Source organism: Megalobrama amblycephala, linkage group LG2 (genome assembly GCF_018812025.1).
Source record: "Megalobrama amblycephala isolate DHTTF-2021 linkage group LG2, ASM1881202v1, whole genome shotgun sequence".
Taxonomy (NCBI): domain Eukaryota; kingdom Metazoa; phylum Chordata; class Actinopteri; order Cypriniformes; family Xenocyprididae; genus Megalobrama; species Megalobrama amblycephala.
Genome location: NC_063045.1, coordinates 17,702,317 through 17,725,637, shown reverse-complemented (window position 1 = coordinate 17,725,637; position 23,321 = coordinate 17,702,317). Strand labels below are relative to the sequence as shown.

Genomic DNA, 23,321 nt, shown 5'->3' with positions numbered 1-23,321 from the left:
AAGGCTGACTGGGCTCTTTAAGATCTCAATAACAGAAAAACAGATGTAATGGCTTTAAAATGTACAGTGCTTTGCATTAATAGAGTATGTCAGACTGATTAAGGTGGTTGCAGGTGGAGGCAAGTTGAAGTAAAACTTCTAGACCTCAAGGTTGGTTAGGTTGAGTATATTTTGTACTTTAGGCAAGCTGGAACTGGCAGTAATTTTGATAGTCTATTGAAGTATTTTCTGTGATTCCTGGTCTTGTAGGAGTGAATGTAGTTGGTTTGGGTGGGACTGTCAGATTCTAAAAGCCAATGAAACCTAGGTGTTTTCAGAATGGTTTTGGTGTTTTTCTCAGTATCCATAGAGCTATGAAGCCCTTGTGTCTTTTCCTAACTATTTTGGTCAATATATGTCCTGATGCATTATTGTTGTGGAACTGTCCATGGTGCTGAACTGTAGCTCAATATAAAGAGTTGGAATAGAAGATATTTGGAATGAAAAGAGGAATGTCATCAATCCTAATGTCTAGAGTGTTTCTTTCTATAGCCTTTAAGGGCAAACTTTGACCTTCTGTATTGATAATTCACCCCAAAAATGAAAATTCTGGCATTATTTATTTACAGTGATCTCTTTCCAAACCAATATGACTTTCTTCTGGGCAACATCAGATATTATAAAGAATGTTCAGTACAGATTTTTGTTGACATTAGGTTGAGTAAAGATGACAGAATTGTATTTTTTGGGTGAACTTTCCCTTTAACCTCCAGTTCCAAATGAATCTCAAATCTAACCCAAGCTGCAGTGACGCAAAAGAAAGCTCATTTCTGGTTCCTACAGCTGCACATCATTCTCCTAAAAGCTTATGCTCCTGATCTTGAGGGAGCTTATATCTTTATAGAAGCTATCCTGTGAGTCCCTGCATCAGTAGCATTGATCCTGCAGAAAGTGTGTAAATCCATCAAGCCAGATACGTCAAAGCTTCTCTGCTATCTGTGAGCGCATGTGTTTGAATGTAGGTCCTCACTATATACTATTTTTCTACTTTTGCATCCAGAGTAAATAGACAAGAAGGAACGGGAAGCAATGTTATGTATTTCCCCCATTTTAGCAAGTCACAAAAAAATTGGCTGTGTTACTGTATGTTGGACGTTCACTTGAAATTGTTCTATATTATTAGACATTTTGATGTTTGTGCTAATGTTTTGATAATGTTTTAAAGATAACTTTGAACGGGCTTTCTGTTAACACTACTGGAAGAACTTGGATAACATTCCCTGCTAGCTGGGTAGTTTACTTCTCAGGGCGATTACACATACACATACTGGTCATCAAAATCTCACACATGTCCGGTAAAGACAAACACTAGACAAGTTTATTTGTCAATGAGCCTCTCACACCCTCCATTCACCTAAATTCGGCCCTGAAATCTCTGTGAGGATGTTTCAGGATGCCAGAGGGGGAGCTGCACAGTCATTCACGTGAAAGATTGATTTAGCACTGGCGGAGTGCCTCTCTATGACGTCAAAGGCTTCTGCCTGCCTGCCTGCCTGTGTGGGCGCGCGCGCTCGCTCGCGCGGGGAGAGACACGCGCTGACAGAGGCGCGCTACGTGCTCAGAGTGGGAAACAGATGCGCTTGGTGGCCGATAGCAAAGACAACGAGCAAGAACCTGAAGCTTTATGTGAAATGCATTTTAAGTGCATTAAGAACGTACTTTGGAGGCGATATGGAAATGTGTCTCGTACATATCCACTTTACGGTAAAGAAATAAGGCATTGCAATAAATGAAATAGCCTAACGTGTTGCATTAAATATTTTCATCATTATCTGAGACGGGTTTTGATGATCCTATGATCAGTGCTTTATTATGTTTTAAACATATAGCATTCGGATCATATAACAAATCAGAGATACAGTCACAGTACATATAATATTTAAAATAAATTTAAAAAATGTTTAAATAGAAATTTGTGGCACAGAGGTAGAATAAATGCATTCCAATAATTTGACCATATATTAAATAAAAATACTTTTATGAAAAAATTAACATTTTACTCATGTAGGCTACCTTTCCTTTCTTATAAATAAGACTTAGGCTATTGCAATAAAACGCATCAAGCCTATATTTAGCTAGACTTACACGTTGTCATGTGAACAATCAGTCTGTAACTATATTGCATGACATTATAGCGGTTCTTGGTTTATTTTGGAGTTTCATGGCCAAAGTATTTGGCCCCACTTGCAGTTCAGTAAGTGAGACAGATTAAGTAATCACTAAAATCACTAAAAATGTTCTCTAAAAGAAATGGCGGCTCATTTCCGGAATGGCTGTTCACATTGTAGGTTGTTGATTGATTTAGGCTACTAAAAACATCCGGTTCTAAAGTCATTTGTTCGGGAATCAGCTGGTTTTAAAACACTACAAAGAACAGCCTCAGAAGAGTCATTTTTTAATTCGCGAATCAAACCGCTGTACATTTTAAAGTCCCCCTGAAATCAAAATTTATGTTTTTTTAGCTTTTAGTATGGATATGTTAGCCTTAGGGTTATGAATAAGCTGGTGTGTTCCAATACAATGACAAAATTCGCATTAAGGAGATATTCAAAACTTACAGTCTCTCACTTCCGCTAAAATGGATCACGGATTTTCATGACATCACATCTCACTTCAGCTTCTCATCAAATCTTCGGTCCAATCAAATGCTCTCTAGAATCTGAAGTCCCGCCTCCTCCTACACTCTTACAGATGCTGAAGCAAATGAAGTCAGATTTTGCGTTACTGTCACATGAACCGCCGCAACATGAGCACAGTCTGCTCTGGTCCAGAGACACGAGAGCACAGAGCAGATCATATGCGCAAGTCGGCACAGACTGGGAATTATGACGGAGCATAATGAATCAGCGTGTTGAATCAGCTGTTCAGAGCTCCAAAGTCACATGATTTCAGCAGTTTGGCGATTTGACACGCGATCCGAATCATGATTCGATACGCTGATTTATTATGCTCCGAATCTTCCTGAAGCAGTGTTTTGAAATTGGCCATCACTAAGTCGTTATTTTGTTTTTTTTGGCGCACCAAAATATTCTCTGCGCTTTATAATATTAACATTGAACCACTGTACTCACATGAACTGATTTAAATATGTTTTTAGTACATTAATGGATCTTGAGAGAGGAAATGTCATTGCTGGCTATGGAGGCCTCACTGAGTCATCGGATTTCAACAAAAATATCTTAATTTGTGTTCCGAAGATTAATGAAGATCTTATGGGTGTTGAACGGTACGAGGGTGAGCAATAAATTACAGATTTTTAATTTCTGATTGAGCTAACCCTTTAATGTTATGAAGCGACAAGAATACTTTTCGTGCACCAAAAAAAAAAAAAAAAAAAAATTCAACAAAAAGTTATTCACCAATATCTAGTTATGGGTGATTTCAAAACACTGCTTCATGAAGCTTTACGAATCTTTTGTTTTGAATCAGTGGTTCGGAGCGTATGGCTCTGAAACTGCCAAAGTCACATGATTTCAGTAAATGAGGCTTCGTTACGTCATAAGTGTTTCGAAACGTTTCGAAATTTCAATGTTTCACCACTGGGGGCGATAATCTCTGTGAAAACATGAAAACATGCTGTAAATATTACCACAAATTTTGAGCAAAGCCACCACAAATTCAGTAATTTTGGGCCTAATAAGTCTGAAAAAAGTCCCGCGAAATCCTGGAAGGACTACAGTGGTCCTTTAAGTGATTCATCAAAAAGAACCAGCATGAAAACTGGACTTGCGTTAGTCGCGATGTTGCTATTTGATTCACCAAAAAAGAACCAGTTAGCTCGGTAATCGGACTACATTGGTCACATTGTATGTTGGTCACGTTGTACACACACACACACACACACACACACACACACACACACACACACACACACACACACAAAGAATATATTAGTTTCGTTGTATGATGTTGATTCGCTAAAATGAATCAGTTAGAGTCACTGAACCATTCGTTCAGGAACCGGACTGTACTGATTCCCCCCTCCCCTCCCCTTCTCTTTCTCTCTCTCGCCAGCTCAGTCCGTTATCTCCGTCGGTCTGAGTCCTCAGCGCTGGCAAGGGATAATAAACTGCCTTTCCGCAGCAATACGTGGTGAAAGGAACAGCCCGCAACAGAGGTAGGAATGCAGTCTTTGAATTAAATAATTTCTGTGTAAAACCAAGCTCGTGCGATTTTTTTTGTAAAATCAATATCTTCTCCATTGATGAGAAGTGATTCATTTGGAAAGCCACCTGCATGCTGATCTGTGTGCGCAGGGGTTTGGTGAGCTGTGTAGCATCCTTCAGCTGAAGATAACACGGGTTTATCAGATCTTTTCAGACACTATCAGAGTTTTAGAAGATGTTTAGGTTTTAAAATGCATTTAAAAAGCAGAATCGGCAGATTCAGGGCATTTATAAAAACCCACGCCGGGACATACTGACATTTTTCATAGACTTTAGACGTTCTTTTGCAGCAGTTTCACGTGAAGATGAGCTTGATTATGCTGTTTCTAGTCATATAATAACTCACTGTATGTGTGTTTTGCTTTCTTGGCTGTAGCAGGCTTGAAGAAGTGCTTTAGTGCAAAAGGATATGCTCTATCCTTGTCTACTTTTTGTAGTATTTCTAGTCTTTCTATAATAAAATAGCGAATCATTTTGGGAATCGTCTCTTCTTTGCATCTTAGCCCTATCTTTTTGTCTTTGGAAACGAAACGTACTGATGGATATGAACGATAGAGAGGGGGTGCTGGAAGAGATACGGGACGGGGTAGAGCGCCATCGTTTGATTTATAACCTCACAAATACGCAGCGACTGGCGAAGCCTGGGGTCCCCGCTTTGACTCGCTGTCATTTTAACAGCAGCCGCCGATTACACCAGAATACTGATAGAAGACAGAATAGCTCCCACTGCAAGGGCTCCAGAAAGCTCTTTACCACAGCATGGAGAGAAATCAATGAGATTAGGGAGCTACAATACAACCACACCTGTTTCATTACAGCACACAACGGCAGCGCGAGTATCTACGAAAAAACGCCATGAAATCGAATTTAGAGTTCTGTGGCTTTTAGTCGGTAGCTTTCAACTTTGAGGCGATTTATATGATGGTATACGACAAACATTTGCATTATGTGCTATTACTTTTTCTATATCAAATTGTTTATTATATTTTATTATAGGCTATTAATGAAAACGTCATATATAAAATGTATTTTGTCAATATATGCATTTTAATGTAGCCTATAGGAATATTTGCAATAAAATAAATTTCACCTTTTTGTGAAAGTTACTGTTAAAAAAATATATTAAAGTTGGTATAAAACAGAAAATACCATATCTTTTCTTCCCCATTGTGACAAGGTGTTGGACAATGAAACTGAAACACCTGGTTTTATACCACTATAATGTATTGAATACAGCATCAGTTCATCTTGGGATTTTGAGCCATTCCTCTTCCATAAGAGTAGCCAGGTCACTATGTGGTAGAGGAAAACATTTTCTGACTTGCTCCTCCAAAATACCCCAAAGTGACTCAAAAATATTTAGATCTGGTGACTGTGCAGGCTATGGGAGATGTTCAATTCAATTTCACTTTCATGTTCATCAAACCATTCTGTCTCAAGTCTTGCTGTGTGTATTGGTGCATTATCATGCTGATACACGGCACCACCTTCAGGGTTCAATGTTTGAATCATTAGATGCACATGGTCCTCCAGAATGGCTCGGTAGTCCTCGGCAGTGACATGTCCATCAAGCACAGTAGAGAATACCATGATATTGCAGCACAAACCATCAATGATCCACCCATGATCCACATAGTCCAGGTGTTTAGCCTCTATAGGGCATCTCCACACCGTAACTCCCATGAATGTGGGAAAGACAGTGAAGGTGGACTCATCAGAGAATGTTGCACATTGTCCACAGCCCAAAATTTGCCCTGTTGGCACCACTGAAACTGACATTTGACATTGGCATGAGTGAACAAAGTTTTGGCTATAGCAGCCCGACCATGACTCTGTGGAGCTCCAGATGAACAGTTTTGGTGGAAACAGGGGAGTCGAGGTGCGCATTTAATTCTGCATTGAGTTGGGCAGCTGTGGTTTTATGTCTTTAGGATATAATCCAGGTTAGTACCTGGATATCCCTTTCAGAAAGCTTCCCTCTTGCGTCGACAGTTACTCATGCTGGATGTGGATCATCCGATGTGGTGGTATGCTGACATTACCCTGGATATCATAGCTGTTTATACACCACAAAGACTTGCTGTCCTGGTCACAGATGAGCCAGCAAGACGCGCACCAACAATTTGTCTTCTTTTGAAATCTGATATGTCTCCCATTATGTTATGTGGATTGCAATATTTTTTGTACAGCTGTGCTATTGCTCTGCTAATTCAGCCTTCACATTCTGCTCTTACTGATGGAATATAAAAATCAGTGAAGATTGGCCACCAGACTGCACAAGGCACGAAACCTCCAACATTATATTGGCTAGTGTTTCAGTTTTATTGTCAAACCCCTGTATGTCCAAGTGAAACGGCTTCTTGAAGAAGAAAAAAACGTAGGGCGGGACTTGATTTTGTCAATTGGGAATTGATTGGATGGTTGTGGTTTGCTATTGGTTGATCTCATGTGAGTGACAGGTTGTCCCGCCCAGAAGAGAAGAGATGTCGCTGCAAGAGGAAGGAGAAGTTATTTTGATTAAATCTGCAGTCTGCAACTTTTTTGTGTTAAAAATTTACAAAAATTATATAATGAGAATATACAACATGAATCCATTTTCCAAACTGTGTTTTTGTCTTATCCTGAATCATTATGGTACACTTATAATAAGTGTTTATATTCAGACTTTTTCAGACCGGACTGGTAGGACTCGCCGCAGAGTATCACAGTAACTGCGTGACTCGCCATAGACATACACAGAGAAAAGTAGTTCCGGCTACAATGTTCTTCCGCAAGACGCGTGCAGTTCTGTTTATTTACCGCTAGAGGGCCAAAAATCGCGGACAGCAGTTTTAAATATTATGAGGGCAAGAATAAATCATTTATAATAAATATGGCAATATTTCATAAAGATAAGAATTCATGGTGTCTTTTAAGACTCTTTGTTCGGTTGTAAAAGAAATAGCTTCAACCGATTCATTGTGCTGTCAATCGTAGTTGACTAACTCTGATATGCCCCACCTCTGACTTATTGTTTTGTAAAAAAAAATATTTTTCTAAGTTTGCAAAGATTGGAGTACATTACCGTTTCTTTGAGTTTTCACTCAGAAATTGCTAGTGAATTTCACAAGTAATTATAGTAAAATAAAAGTGAATAGTAAACTCTACATCAAATTTTCTTCAGTGGAAATATGTTAGTATGGAATCAATGACTGTCATTAAGTGAACATGCAACCAACCAAATGGCACTTCCTTCTGTAATGTATTTACATACTTTACAGGATATTTAACAAGAAAAAAATGTTAAATATCATCATCATTTTATTGCAAATGGATGAAATTGGAGTAAAAATGCTAGTTCTTAGGCACAAGTTGTTTTGATGATGGGGGAATAACATGCATTAAACATTCTACAATAAGACCAGGAATAAAGTAAATAGGGTTTATTTTGATTTTGCATTGGCTTTACACTGCACTTGCAGCAGATGTAATGATGGTTTGGACGAGAAGCTGAGTCTTGGGTTAAACCACAACGGATGAATTTAAAGATGATGAATTGACCCCTCACTGCCAAAGCCTATTTGCCCCATATGGCAATGCTGAGTATGTGACTTCATTATTTGCAGCCTGGTTTGCAGGCTTTTGATTTATCTGCGGCCTTTTTTAGACACATCCACAGGTGCCAGGACTGAGTCACGCGCCTGCTTGTTCAAAGGCGCATATTCACGCCGGTCAGTGTGCTTAAATGAAATGGCATTTGATGCAACGTAAATCATAGTATACTACAAAAATGTAACAATTTGTATTATAACTTTTTATATTACATTGTTTTTTATTTTATTAAATATTTAATTTTAATATTGATTAAAATCATTTTTTTTTTTTGAGGCGATCTAAATCATAGTATAGGCTACTACAAAAAGTTGGCAAGTTGATTTCATTTAATGTTTAATATTAATTAAAATTATATGCATGTTATTCAAATTTTCAGATTATCATGTATGCATGTTAAATACATAGGGAAAAATTATGATACGTACAATAAAATACACCGAAATAGCTGATTATGCTGAGTATGTGACTCCATTATTTGCTGCCTGGTTTGCAGGCTTTTATTTATCTGCAGCCTTATTTTAGACACATCCACAGGTGCCAGAAGTGAGTCACGCGGCTGCTTGTTTAAAGGTGCACCTTCACGAGAGTCTGTGTGTTTAAATTAAATAGGAACTTATGCCCACGCGTCCACCCCAGCATGTTTGCCTACGGGACTCTCTTTGTGCTGTTTTACTGAACACATACAATTCAATATTGCCAGCAGGAGCATAATGACAGCTATAGGCATATAGTAGGCTGGTCAATGGTAGATCTATTTCATATCGAGATCACATAGAGAGGGGCAGATACAAAGCATGAAAGAGCAAGCGAGACGAAAAGGATTTGAGATACAGGAAGAGCGCGCACACAATCCGTACTTTGATGTTCATTTGTCTGTGACCCAAGCGTGCCTGCCAATAAAGACAAACTGACCCTCTCTAATTTATAATACAATTACTACAGCCTCTTGAATATGAAATCTGAATTAACATCCTGAATATTAATGACAGCACTTTCCATTTGGGGGAGTTTGATTAATTACCGTGCTATTACAATACTGTGTGTTGCTAACTGGTTCTACAAATATGTGTTCTTACCGTCTTTATTACCATTGCACCCTGGTCATATCATCAACCATGGTTGTTGTCTAGGGATAATGAGCTGAAAACCCTCTTTTGGAGCTTTTCTTTTTAAAGAGTGTAAAACATAGAGGTTCTAAAAAGATTTTCCTGTTTGGTAATCAGTTTTTTTTAGAATGTTCTGTTAAAAAAAAAAAAAAAGGATTCATATTAGAACACGGCCTGGTTCCTAGTTCCTTTAAATCTTTCCTAAAAATAAAAAAGGAAGAGTTCTTTAATTATACATTGTAGTACCTTATTTTCAGAAATATTTTACTTGCTGTTACATTTTATAGACTTTTCAAAAAATAATGGTTCTCTAAAGAACCATCTTATTTAGAACCATGTCACTCTATATAGAGTTCTTGAGTTGACTGTAGTTCTTGAAAGACTATGTCCTTGATGTTACATTTTTGAACCTTTTTGATATTTAGAAGTTCATATTTGAACTCTTAAAGTTCTAGATTCTAGGTTTTATCCAGATCCCTCTGATTCTTGGCAATTTCTTTTTTAAAGATCCATTGTTGTGGCACAGTGATCCATATTAGAACTTGCTTGTTGAGTTAATCTTTCTGTAAACTTTTCTGTAACAGGTTCTAGAATGTTTTTGTAGAACCTCAAGTTCAGCCGAGAGCCATGCTTTTATCAAGAACCATTTTTGTCATTAGGGTTCCTGGTGTGGCTGTGAAGGCAAGTATTGATGTTACATTTATGACTCATTTCATATTGAAACTCTAAGATTCTAGTTGAACTTGTAGTTTCTAAGTTCTCTTAGTTAGAGTATTTGGCATATTGTATTTATTTGTTTTAGAACTTCAATTGTTGCACTAAATAGAGATCTTGAAATGGCTGTTTGTTCAACGTTTGAAATGTTCTTGATGTTACATAGGTTCTTCAGGTTTGATCTACAGTAGGTATGATCTACTAACAGAGTTTGTTGCAGGAGTACATATATGGATTTCTGAAGAACCATGTAACCAGGTTCTCCTCTGGCATCATAAATTTAAATTTAAAATGTCCTGCTATGAAATCAAGCTGTAAAACCCTATTGGTTTTAATTAGGATCTTTATTTTTTTAGACTTTAGCCTGAACAGTTTAAGACAGCTGGCAACTTCACTAATAGTGATAGACTGAGGGAAGGGAGAGCAAGTGAGAGGAGGCAATTAATGGCTTTTAATCTAAAGTGAAAATAATCAATAAGGTGTTCACAGCTCTTAGGGCCAGTGGGGATTTTGGACTTCTGAGTGCAGCTTCTCAGCTCAGAGGAGGAAATATGCTGTAGCCAATAAGGTATGTGTGTGGTCCGGTATCTGCACATATGCTTGGCGTTGAAGAAATCAGGTGTGACTGAGCTCCAATTTGGGCCGAGGGTGGAGCCTGCAGTGCGTAGATGCACACTCACACTTGGACGTCAGTTTATCTGAGACTAGATCTATCCCAGTGCATTTCTATTCAGACCATTTCCTCTTCTCCCACACGAAGAGATGACAATGAAGAAAACCTTTAAAAGCCCCATTCACTCTCTTGTATAACAAGGGCTTTGTCTACGACATTATTTTAGCCAGTACTGCAGCAGTTAGTCAACTGCCAGTGAAAAATGGGAAATTTGTTGTTTTCTTTATCTTCATTTTTGTGTGGTCAATCAGAACATGAGAAGTTTGGCCAATTACCACAATCTTATGGATTTAGCAATGATATTGTGGTCACTGACATTAGTGATGAAGAGGTCAGGAATATATTGGTAGTTCTTCCGAATGTGTTCAGAACTGTCCACACTTGTTTGTTAGCACTACAGATAAAGAGAAAAAATTAGATCTGTTTTTTTTTTCACCTTTTTAAGGTGTATCCTAGAGCAGTTCTTCCCAACCAGGGACCATGTTTCTAAGGGTGCGTTCACACTTGTAGTTCGGTTCATTTGGTTCATTTGGTCCGGACCAAAGAAGAAAAAAAAACATTTAGTCCTGGTCCGATTAGCGTTCAGATTGGCAATTTTATCACCGAACCAAAAGATACCGAACTTTAAGGCATAGGGATACATTCACAACGTGATTGGTTGGATTTTATGACGTATTGCCTATTTTGAGACGGAATTTACCGAACATCCAAAACAATGCTGTGTGCTGAGGTATATGCGCTCGTTGTGTGTGCGTATCCTGCATATGATGGTATTTTGGCCAGCTGGGATCTCATGAAGAGCAAAATGTGTAAAGTAGTCAAAACAACGGCGGGAATCCATCCGTCACACACAAATGATCTGCTGCGTGGAGACGCGCGTCTGATGCCTCTCATGGGCAAACTCACGACTATGACAAGAAAAATCTACATGCGTGAGGATTCTGTCCATTTTAGGGTCTCGTTTTCCTGTTTTTGGTTCGTTTACATGTCTTTGGTCCGTGTTGTGTTCATATATCATTCGAACCGCACCAGAGTTCATTTGAAAGCAGACCGAGACCCATCTTTTCGGCAGTCTCGGTCCACTTGTTTGGTGCTCACCAGGGTTCGGATGGCAGCGTTCACATATGTTCAAATGAACCGCACTTACCTAGAAATTGCACCAGGGTTCGTTTTAATCGAACCAAACATGACAAGTGTGAATGCACCCTAAGAGAGCATTTTGGTTTGCTAACTGAAACTGTCCACATGCTAAAAATTGCTGCCTCAAAATTCATTTGTTTCTATAATCCAACATTTTTGATGTTGTTGATTTGTTTTTGCATCTTTAACTGTCAAGTTAAAAATAGTTTAATTGTCATTATGTAATTTTGCACAAAGACACTGCAACATAAGCTTTTTATTTGTATGTCTTCTTAGTACTAAGCAAAGTCTATAGTAAACTCTAGATCAACGCAATAACCCATACTACTCAGTAGACATGCATATCTGAGACTTGGTGTGCATTTAACTCCAGTTTGAGTCTAATATAGTCATAATGTCAGACTATTTCAGTAGGACCCAAGACACGGCCCTGAGGAACCCCGGAGGCTATTTACAGTGTATAACTCTACAATTTCTGTTAATTCTGATAATTCACATAGCACTGTCGGTCAGTAAATATAAATGACAGTATGGATGAAGTCTGACTATAAGCTAATAGCCTGTGGTTACAAACGATTTGCTGTTTGTTCAAGAAATGAGAGTTCTCTTAGACTGTTAAATGTCTCACGTTTAACGTTTTAATTTGCTCTGACTGAACAGCAATTTGCCTGGAATGGCATGTTGAGGCAATCTGAATAAAGAAGTTAATACTCCTGTCCTTCAAATAGAATTTAGGTATCGGTTTTTGAAGTGAAATACATCTAGGCACTTCTAAACGGCACTTCGAAGCACAGTAACTTAATGCACCATAAACCAAGATAACGTGGTTTTCAATGAAAACACTCAAAGTGAAACTTTTAACACCTCAGAAATGTTTTAACAATCTGAAGTAGACCGCTCGGGGCAAGGAGTTTTCTCTCTTACACTTGTACACGCTCACAGTTCCCTCTAAGCATCCCGTCACTTTTGTTTCTCTGAGAAGTTAAAAAAGTTTCTCAACACTTAGTCCCTTGTGAACGTTCAACTTGCTTTTAAAAAGAAACAAAAAACTGCCTAACTAAACTCTTTCCTTCTGCTCGGTCTCCTCTGTTTCCTCCTAATTTAATTTTCTTCTAAACCGTTTAAGCAAGGCTACAATTACTAACATAATTTTAAATATTCGAGGGTAGAGAGATTTGGGAAGGAAGGGACCCAGTCCAATCAATGCATGTTTTTTGTCGTCTCCCTGAGGTGGGAAGATCACCTCAAATAAGAGTCATTTTGAAGATTTTATTCTCTCTGCATCAATTCATTTTTGTTAAATTGTATCTGAGGCAGCATTTGTTTCCATCTCATAGCTGATCACATCTGTGGCTGTAATGATAATTATGGGTAATGGACGCACTGGAGAAGCCCTTTTTAATTTCATACCTGATAGGTTGTATAGCCTACTAAGCATATGTTCTGAAGTGATTTTATTGATGAATAGATTGAAAATCCAGAGCGCTGTTGAAATGTGAGCCCATGTCTTTAATTGTGCATCGCATTTGCAATGACTGAATTGTATTATGTGTATCAGCCTCCACTTTAATTTTCATGCTCTATTCCCCCCAATATCGATTGACTGATGGGCAGATCTTCAGGAAATAATGTCTTAAATTTCAAGCCTGTAATACCGTTTGGGTAAATAATTGGTTTGGTACGACATGAGAGCACCTGTGTATTTGTCCACGTGCTACTGCATGTCCTCAAGAGTATGTAAACAGTTCCTCCGTGCTCATGTAATAACTGCGCGCATTCATGTCCACCCTCCAGTCGAGATGCATGATTTGATAATACGCATCCCTGAGTTGGGGTTTTTAATTAACATCATCTTCATAATTAGTCATCAGAGGGCAGAAACGCCCTCCCCCTTTCGTTAAGCCCGCCCCACCCTCATTAAATCACATCTTAACGAGTCAGTATGTGACCCACGCGTGACTGATTTATTTATTTAAGCCATTTAAAGTCTCTTCCCGTCATCACGCCCGTGTTTGAGATGGTAATGGTATTTGAGCTCGCTAATTAGCTCTCGAGGTTAATTCATGGGCGGGTGGATGTGCTTTCATCAGGTGCTGTAATTGGTGGGAACAAGAAGGAGAGATAATTGTGAACTTCTTGTTGGAATTTCCTTGCTGTTTTTAAAGTGCGCTTGAAGGTACAATATTGTTCTGAGTGTTTGGTAGCTAAAGTGTTCGAGGTGGTTGCTAGGTGGTTATTTATTGGCCTAAATAAAAAGAGGCCAAGTGTTTGATGTCCTAGTCCCTAAATAATAACATTTGGTTAATACTGAGACACTTACAATGCAAGTGAATGGGCCAAATTGTAAAAGTTAAAATATTTTAGTCTTAATTAGAACAATTTTTATTGTCGATCGTCTCCGTGTCTCGTTTATCGTCTTCTCTACTAAATCTGTCACCGGTCACTTATGCCGCTTCCTCTGCCAAGAGTATCCTCTTCTTCACCCTCTCACCTGTCAATCACATGTGTCTGCAGGGGGTGAGCGGTCTTGCCAAGGCCAATTGGTGAATCTGTCTGTCCAGAGATGTTGCCATGGAGACACCCATGGATGACCAACTGGTTGAATCACCATGGCAGCTGTCAATCAATAATGGATGTTGTAAATGATCATGTGATTCCACATGCTGGTTTAGGTGCGATTAAAATGAAAAACAAATCAATAAGTCACGAGGTGTGTGGTTACAGTAATTTTATCATTGGTAAGGGCTATTCTAGATTGTGCTTTTGTGTGTGTATTGGTGCTGTGAGTTTGGAGGAGGGCAAAGGAGAGTTTTTGTCACATGACACGATCTTGTTTTGCATGACAACACTTCCTCTTTTCTTATTTCATCACTCTTTCTACATGACCACCTGTAGAAAGTGTGTGTTTATGTGCTTGACTGTTTGTGCAGCAACATTTATATATATGTGTGTGTAAAATTCTTTTCAGATGTTTTAAAATATTAAAAATAATTTATAAAAATATGTTATATCAAATAAATTATATATATATATATATTTTAATACATATATGTATTAAAAATGTATACATATTTAATTTATTTTATATAACTTATATTTTGCTACAAAACAATACATATTATTATAATTATATATATATATATACATATTTTTCATATATATACATATATATATAATTTTTTTATATGACTTATAATTTTATAAGTCATATTTATGCTACAAAACAATACATATAATTATGTATACATATTTTTCATATATATATAATTTATTTTATATAACATTTTTATTATTTATTTGTAATATTTGTTACATATACACATTATAATATATACATATTTTTTCACACACACGATAAAATTATTATTTTTTGATATTTTTACAATTTATTTTAAATATTTATTTATATATGCTACAAAAACAATGTTAAACTGGTTGAATAACAAAATGAACCATATGTCCGACTGATTCCTCAATTAATTACCTCAGTTTGCTTTACAGTAAAACTTGCATTGATTCATTGCGATGATCCATCCAAATGAACTGATTCATTCAAATGAATCAAGCTTCCCACTGCTGCTACACAGCTGGATTTTATGTCTTAACTTAGATGACCAAGGGGGACAATGTAAATGCTATAAAGTAAGGTACTCAAAATCGTTCCCTGGAGAACACCATATTGAACTGAACCAACTTCTAGTTAAGCCCGGGACACACCAACCAGACGTCAAAGAACTAGCCGTGATGAAAGCCGACTGTGTTGACGCCTCTCGTCGGCTGCGTCTTGGCCAAAAAGCTGCACTTGAACACACAGCACAGACTACAGCTGACTGCAAACTATAGCAATACTCTATTTTCCTCATTCATTTAGGGAAACTGAAACTAGGACTGCAGATATACAAACCGTTAACAAAGCAGCGCTTGCTTACCATTTTGAATCACGCTGATCACTTTCTTCATTCCAGTTGGCTCATGTTATTATGAAAATATTTGTGCGTTCGAATGCTCAGGTAAGATGACGTAAAATTGTAACAGCCTTCTGTCTGTACTGTCTTGACTTCTTTGCTCTCTTTCATCACTTTCGCTTTTATTCTCGTGGACTGACTCGTTCACTTTGCTAAACAGCCAATCAGAGTTCTCTCTTCCACCGAAGGCCCGATGCCAATTCAACATGCTGAATCTGCCCCAAAACCTCAGATGGCGTCCGACTAGAACCAACGGTGTGGAACACACAGGAAAAACTAAAACTAAAAGTGTGCCCCGGCCTTTAGTTCTTCATCAACATTATTGTGCAGGTTTTGCACCTGATATCTGATCTAAAGGTTCAAACGCATGATCCTTCATGTCTTTCCTATATTTACAGTCCTTATTTTTCTTTCAAAAGACTCGTTTATAGATTTGCAGAGATGCGAGAGGCAGCGCAGACTGATGTTCAGTGAAACCTCAGGGGAGTTGAATCATCATGTCTTTCTGTCTGCCTGTCTCTTTGACTCTTTTCCTGACGGCATGTCTAGAGGTTTGGGAACAGCAGATGGTCCCCCAGCGCAGGAATGAGAGTGGGCGGCAGGGGAGAATGAGGTGTGGATTATCTCGTTCAGAGAGAGAGAGACCAAGCTTCAACGTCTCAGTACTTTCAAACCCTTTTTGAAACAGAGATTCCACCTTCTGCCTCCTTTGAGCTCTTGATTTGAATCAGAGCCAAAACACTACAGGCAAAACCATTGTTTTTATATTGCACTGCTCAATTTATTAATCAATATAATTTATTTTATATATAACTTAAATATATATAACTTATAACTTAAAATATTTGGAGTTATTATATTTAAATATTTTGTAGACCTTAACATTTTGTATTTATAACTACAGTCAGGGATAAAAAATTATCTTGTAGGCTTATTGAGGCTTATGGTCTGCAATAAGTTGTGTTAAACACACAACTGGACAGAAAACATTGTCTTGCAAAATTATTGCGTTCCCCTGTTAAACTTTGTTCTCTCTCAAAACCTTTGCGTTGTCTTGCAAAAGTAGTGTCTTCCCATTAACCCTCTGGAGTCTGAGGCTGATTTGGGGCTTGGAGAAGTTTTGACATGCCCTGACATTTGTGCTTTTTTCAGTTGTTCATAAACATATAAATGACAAAAGTGTCATTACACTGTATTCAGCACAAACTAGGCTACAATAATATGTGAGGAACATGTGTGTACATGTTTGTATTTTTGAAGGAATAATGTTTATGCGTGGTTATTGAAAAAACAAAAACCCTTAAGTCACTGAAATAAGGCCAAAAAAGGTATATTAAATCTGTGTTCACAAGACTTTTGGGTATTGGAGGTTGTAGACTAGAGTTTTTGCTTCAGAATTATGTAAAAATGATGCTGCCTACTCCTTCATATAAAACAATATATTGATTTAGTTTTTGTAACACTAACACTAACACTTTTTGTCAAGAAACACAGTATGCGTGGAGGCGTGAATCTGCATGAATAATGGCTCATTTACACATGAGAAGACAAAAGAATTGCATAATAATGACCTTTCAGTCAGGGAGGCTGTGAAAAAACCCTCTGTAATCATGTCTCAGCTCAATTTAAAATAATGGTATTCTATTATATTCTTTAAAATATAATGTATTTCTGTGATGCAAAGAGTCTGAACAATTATGTTACCTCTCTGGCATTTCATATAGGCTTTTAGCTTAAAAGCATGCACATTTGGAGAAATATTGATGGATTCTTATATATTTATGTCAATTTTCTATACTGAGAAGCAATATTTATTGTCATCACTATGAGTGCTGGACACTGTCAACTTTTACTGATACTTTTAAATTCATACTTGCAGCCGGAGGGCGCTCTCTGTGCACCTTTAGTCCACAAATTCATATAAAGAAGAAAAGGAACTAGGAACTAACGGCATGTCTTCTAGAGATCGCTAACCATTGCTTTAACACCCAAATAAACAATTTTCAAGACAATAAATACATGATTGAGACGATGAATGCATGTATTGCCTCTGAATTTGAGTCTGAATAGTGCTGGCTCCGTGGGCGTGGCCGCATTAGCGGATAATGAGCTGAATCACAGACTTCTGACATGGCTCTCTTTTCATACAGATTACATAAACACAGAATGTTTGTTTTCGATTTGACTTGCACGATTTAAAACCTGACATTTCAACATTTCTTTAGACATAAGTGTCATTTTTTTTGTCATTAGTATTCGTAAGTTACAGTTCATTTTCTGAGAACTATCAGATTGGACTTCGTTCAGAGGGAGAGGAGAGATCACGCATCATGTTAGTTTTCTTTATTTTACAAAAAGCACAACATTTTGTTTTTACTCTGAGTGTACACAAATAAAAGAAGACATTCTATAGTTTCAATTGATATATTACTTATGTCTCTATGACAAAAAATGACGGAGTATTTTAAGTCTGTTTTGCTGCAATGTGAAAAAAATCCTGCAAAACGCGCCGGCGCGTTTTCAGACCTCAGGGAGTTAAACTTTGTTCTCTCTCTCAAAACCTTTGCGTTCCCCTGAGAAACTTTGTTGTCTCGCAAAACCTTTGCATTCTCTTGCAAAACATTTGTGATCTCTTGCAAAATTAGTGTCTTCCCGTTAAACTTTGTTCTCTCGCAAAACCTTTGCATTCTCTTGCAAAACATTTTTGATCTCTTGCAAAATTAGTGTCTTCCCGTTAAACTTTGTTCTCTCGCAAAACCTTTGCGTTCTCTTGCAAAACATTTGTGATCTCTCGCAAAAGAATTGTGTTCCCTCAAGAAACTTTGCATTCGCTCACAAAATATTTGCGTTGTCTTGTAAAATTATTGCGTTCCCCTGAGAAATTTTGTTCTCTCACAAAATATTTGCATTCTCGTGCAATACATTTGCGTTGTCTTGCAAAACTATTGCATTCCCCTGAGAAATTCTCTTGCAAAACCTTTGCATTCTCTCGCTAAACATTTGCGTTCTTTTGCAAAACTATTGCGTTCCCCCAAGAAAGTTTGCATGAGCTCACAAAATACTTGCGTTGTCTTGCAAAATTAGTGTTCCCCTGAGAAACTTTGTTCTTTCGCAAAACATTTGTGTTCTCTTGCAAAACATCACAAATGTATTGTGTTACCCCAAGAAACTTTGTATTCGCTCACAAAGCATTTGCACTGCCTTGCAATATTATTGCATTCCCCTGAGAAAATGTGTTCTCTTGCAAAACCTTTGCATTCTCTTGCAAAAGTATTGAAACTTTGCATTTGTTCGCTAAACATTTGCGTTCTTTTGCAAAACTATTGCGTTCCCCTGAGAAACTTTGTGTTGGCTCGTAAAAGCACTGAAATTTAGTTTTTCCTCCCACCTCATAATATTTTACCCGCAAACATTTAGTGGGTGAACACAAAAGTTTTGTGAGTATTGTTTTTGTGTTCAATACTGTACAAGCTTTAGTATTAATTGTGAAATGAAGTTTTTGTATTGAACAATGCAGTGCCCTCTGTCACAGACACAAATAAATGTCTGCATTCCACTCATTATTTGGTGATTACATTCTAAGCTTAAAGAAGTGTAAAAAATCTGACTCATTTGCAAATGAGGCTGTGACTAATAGAGGTTGTAGCTGAAAGGTTAAATGTCTAAAGTGCAAAAGTTCTGTGGTTTAAATCTCACAGCTGCTGAGGAAAGAGCGCGCCTGAAGAAGTGAAGGGCAATGCATTTAACTTTGCTCCAAAACCTAGTGGAACTGACATTTCAGAATCCTAAACGTCAAGAAACCTGTGATTTCCATCCATCCATCCATCCATCCATCCAGATATTATTATAGTTTTAATTAATATTTTGAATTAAAATTGTTTATATTTTTACAGATTCATTTTAATTTCAGTTAAAGTTTTAGTAATTTTGTTGTGCATTTTTCTCATTTTTATAAGTTTTTTTTAGATGTCTATATAGTTTTTATTAATTTTTAGTACATCAAGTACATCAGTTAATTTTTTTAGTACATCAAGTTAAACTAAATGCAAATGGGAAATGTTACCTTGGCAACTAGCTGAAATAAAATACGTTTTTTATTTTTATTTTGCTTACATACAGTATAACAATATTTTTGTTTAGTTATAATAATACCCCTGCTATCTATTTTGTTTTATTTATTTATCATGAATTTATTTATTATTTTGTATTTTATTCATTTATTTTCTGTGTATTTTATTTATTTTTGTGCATTTTTTTTTATTAATTTGGAATTGTCATCTACAATTTAATATATTTAAGTCAGAATCAAAATATTTCATTTTCAGTTTCAGTTTCTGTTTTTGGTGATTTGTCATAGCAATCATTTTTTCTTTTTCTTTTTTTTTTTGGGCGATTCTGATACGTTTTGACCATAGAGGACACTAGACGCAAGACCCTGGTGTCATAATCACACAAACACATCCATGTACTTGTAAGCTGTCAACATCACCCCTGAAATTTCATTAACGAATGCAAACTCCTTGGCCAGCTTTGACCACACACAGACACACACACACACACACACACACACACACACACACACACACACACACACACACACACACACACACACACACACACACACACACACACACACACTCTCTCCATCTTGCACTGCATACTAAGAGGCTTACACAGAGATCCTGTCTGTTCACTATGGCGGGCACGCAGTGGCTGGGTGAAACGGTGAGGCTTGTGTATGTGTGTGTGTTTTTGTCTCATTCAGTGTGTGTCTGTGGGTGTAAGGTCCAGCCCCGGTGCAGGCTGACTCATGGCAATTAGAGAGAAGTCTAAGACCAGCCAGAGAATCCAGACATCTGCCTCTCTCTCTCTCTGTGTATATGAGTTTGTGTGGCTCCACACTTTTCCTCCATACCTCTAAATGTCTCTCTGTTCTGTACTTTTTTCTTGCTATAATAGTTTTTCGGTATAATTTCAGTATGATGATGACCAAATGCGTTGCTCATCATTTTTCTGGTCCGCTACAAATGATTAAATCTTCATGCTTATAGATTGATGTTTGACAGATGCAGATGTCCTGATCCCTAGAGTTAGTTGGCAATGAAGTTGACCCACGTCATGAGTCAATATAGTGGCTAAATAGGAATTTGCTCATGAATATCATGCTTAGAAATGGCTTTTGTTACCTTAAGTTAAGATTGTGAGAAAACAAACACCGGTGACAGAGTCATGGGTGGCCAAGGCTCATTGATGCATGTGGGGAGTGAAGGCTGGGCAGTGTGGTCCCATCCAACAGACGAGCTATTGTGGCTCAAATTGCTCAAGAAGTTAATGCTGGTTCTGATAGAAAGGTGTCAGAATACACAGTGCATTACAGTTTGTTGCGTATGGGGCTGCATAGCTGCAGACCAGTCAGGGTGTCCATACTGACCCCTGTCCACCGACGAAAGTGCCAACAGTGGGCACGTGAGCATCAGAACTGGACCACGGAGCAATGGAAGAAGGTGGCCTGGTCTGATGAATCACGTTTTCAGTTACATCACGTGGATGGCCGGGTGCGTGTGCGTCGCTTACCTGTCAAAACCAGTCATAAGGGTCAATTTTTTGAAATTGAGATTTATACAACATCTGAAAACTGAATATAAGCATTGAAATAAGCTTTCCATTGATGCTTGGTTTGTTAGGATGTGACAATATTTGGCCAAGATACAACTATTTGAAAATCTTGAATCTGAGGGTGCAAAAAAATCAAAATATTGAGAAAATCGCCTTTAAGGTTGTCCAAATGAAGTCCTTAGCAATGCATATCCACTCACAAAAATAGTTTTTTTTTTATATATTTACAGTAGAAAATTTACAAAATATCTTAATGGAACATGATCTTTACTTAATATCCTAATGATTTTTGGCATAAAAGAAAAATCGACAATTTTGACCCGTACAATGTATTGTTGGCTATTGCTACAAATATACCCGTGCGACTTATGACTGGTTTTGTGGTCCAGGATTATATATCATATCTTATATCAAATAGCATATATTTTATATATATATCGTACATCATATATCATATATCGCCAAAATCTTGATAAAATGCACAGGCTCTTTCTTTCTTTCTTTCTTTCTTTCTTTCTTTCTTTCTTTCTTTCTTTCTTTCTTTCTTTCTTTCTTTCTTTCTTTCTTTCTTTCTTTCTTTCTTTCTTTCTTTCTTTCTTTCTTTCTTTCACAGTTATAGCACTGATTCATTTCTGATCTGATGCTTCCTGAAGCAGTGTTTTGAAATCAGCCATCACTATATAAGTCATTATTTTGTTTTTTTTTGGCGCATCAAAAATATTCTCGTCGCTTTATAATATTAATATTGAACCACTGTACTCACATGAACTGATTTAAATATGTCTTTAGTACCTTTATGGATCTTGAGAGAGGAAATGTCATTGCTCCCTATGGAGGCCTCACGGAGCCATCGGATTTCAACTAAAATATATTAATTTGCATTCCGAAAATTAATGAAGGTCTTATGGGTGTGGAATGACATAAGGGTAAATGACAGAATTTTCATTTTTGGGTGAACTAACCCTTTAAGGTATAATTTAAGAATGACGTAGAGTAAAGAAGGTTTCGGGAAACCCAGCCCAGATGGAGTGTTTTCTGTAAAATCTTTATGAATGTGATTGGTCGGTCATAGAGATAGTCCCACCCCAAACTCACACCACTGGTTGAGTTAAGGGTTAGGCTTGTCCGGGTGCCGAAACCATCAAATCAATGTTTTGAATGCATTAAAGCCAAACTAGTGAATGAGAAAGTATTTCAAACATAAATTACATGCATCAGCAACACCATTTCCTGTCATCACTTCCTGTGGACGCCACAGTTAGCAGATCCATCATTCCTCAAGCTCTGTTGTTCCTCCGCATCACTCACGAAGCCCAGAGCCTCTGTGTCTCTCTCATTAACTTTCAAAGCACACATGAGGAGAGGTAATTTCATGACGGTGCACTGCAATCTCCTCTCAGCCTCCAGGCATACCATGTGCCATTAATTAAAACTGTGCTAATGTCTAGTAGTAGGGGGAAAAACACAATGAATTTCTTTTTCAGACAGTCATAATTTCACCTTTGAATGTGCTGAGATACATATGCTCCATTATTACCTAGCCTTATCGCAGCTGTCCCAGAAAAAGCAAAAGCATGTCTGCTTGTCATGGTTAATGCATGGTACAGTCATCGGAGGATTTTCTAGGTTTTTGTGTCACAGACGAATCTTTTAAAACCCCTCCTGTCTTATGCTTTCAAACAACAGCTCTTTGGAGTATCAACATTGTTTTCTGGTCAGTATTACACTATTCTTTGAAGGTCAGAATTTTTTTGTGAGTTAAGGAAAACTGCACTACTGTACTGTGTATATATGGCATAACATTATGACCACCGTCCTAATATTGTGTTGGTCCCTCTTTTGCTGCCAAAACAGCCGTGACCCGTCGAGGCATGGACTTCACTAGATCCCTGAAGGTGTGCTGTGCTGTCTGGCACCAAGATGTTAGCAACAGATCCTTTCAGTCCTGTAAGTTGCGAGGTTGGACCTCCGTGGATCAGACTTGTTTGTTCAGCACATCCCACAGATGCTCGATTGGATTGAGATTGGATTTGGAGACCAAGTCAACACCTCAAACTCGTTGTTGTGCTCCTCAAACCATTTCTGAACCATTTTTGCTTTTTGGCAGGGTGCATTATCCTGCTGAAAGAGGCCACAGCCACCAGGGAATACGGAAATGGAGTACAGAGTCTGCAACAATGCTTAGGTAGGTGGTACATGTCAAAGTAACATCCACGTGGATGGCAGGACCCAAGGTTTCCCAGCAGAACATTGCCCAAAGCATCACACTGCCTCCATCGGCTTGCCTTCTTCCCATAGTGCATCCTGG

At 37.7% G+C, this 23,321-nt stretch overlaps 1 protein-coding gene across 1 annotated transcript in view; it reads left to right on the top strand.

Moving 5' to 3' along the window:
- The first annotated feature begins 4,050 nt into the window (after nucleotides 1-4,050).
- The window catches only part of elfn2a (extracellular leucine-rich repeat and fibronectin type III domain containing 2a), a 142,107-nt gene continuing 122,836 nt past the window's right edge, over nucleotides 4,051-23,321 (top strand). The window contains exon 1 of the mRNA XM_048163838.1: nucleotides 4,051-4,156. The gene's annotated coding sequence lies outside the window, so the exon portion shown is untranslated. The remainder of the gene's footprint in view (nucleotides 4,157-23,321) is intronic.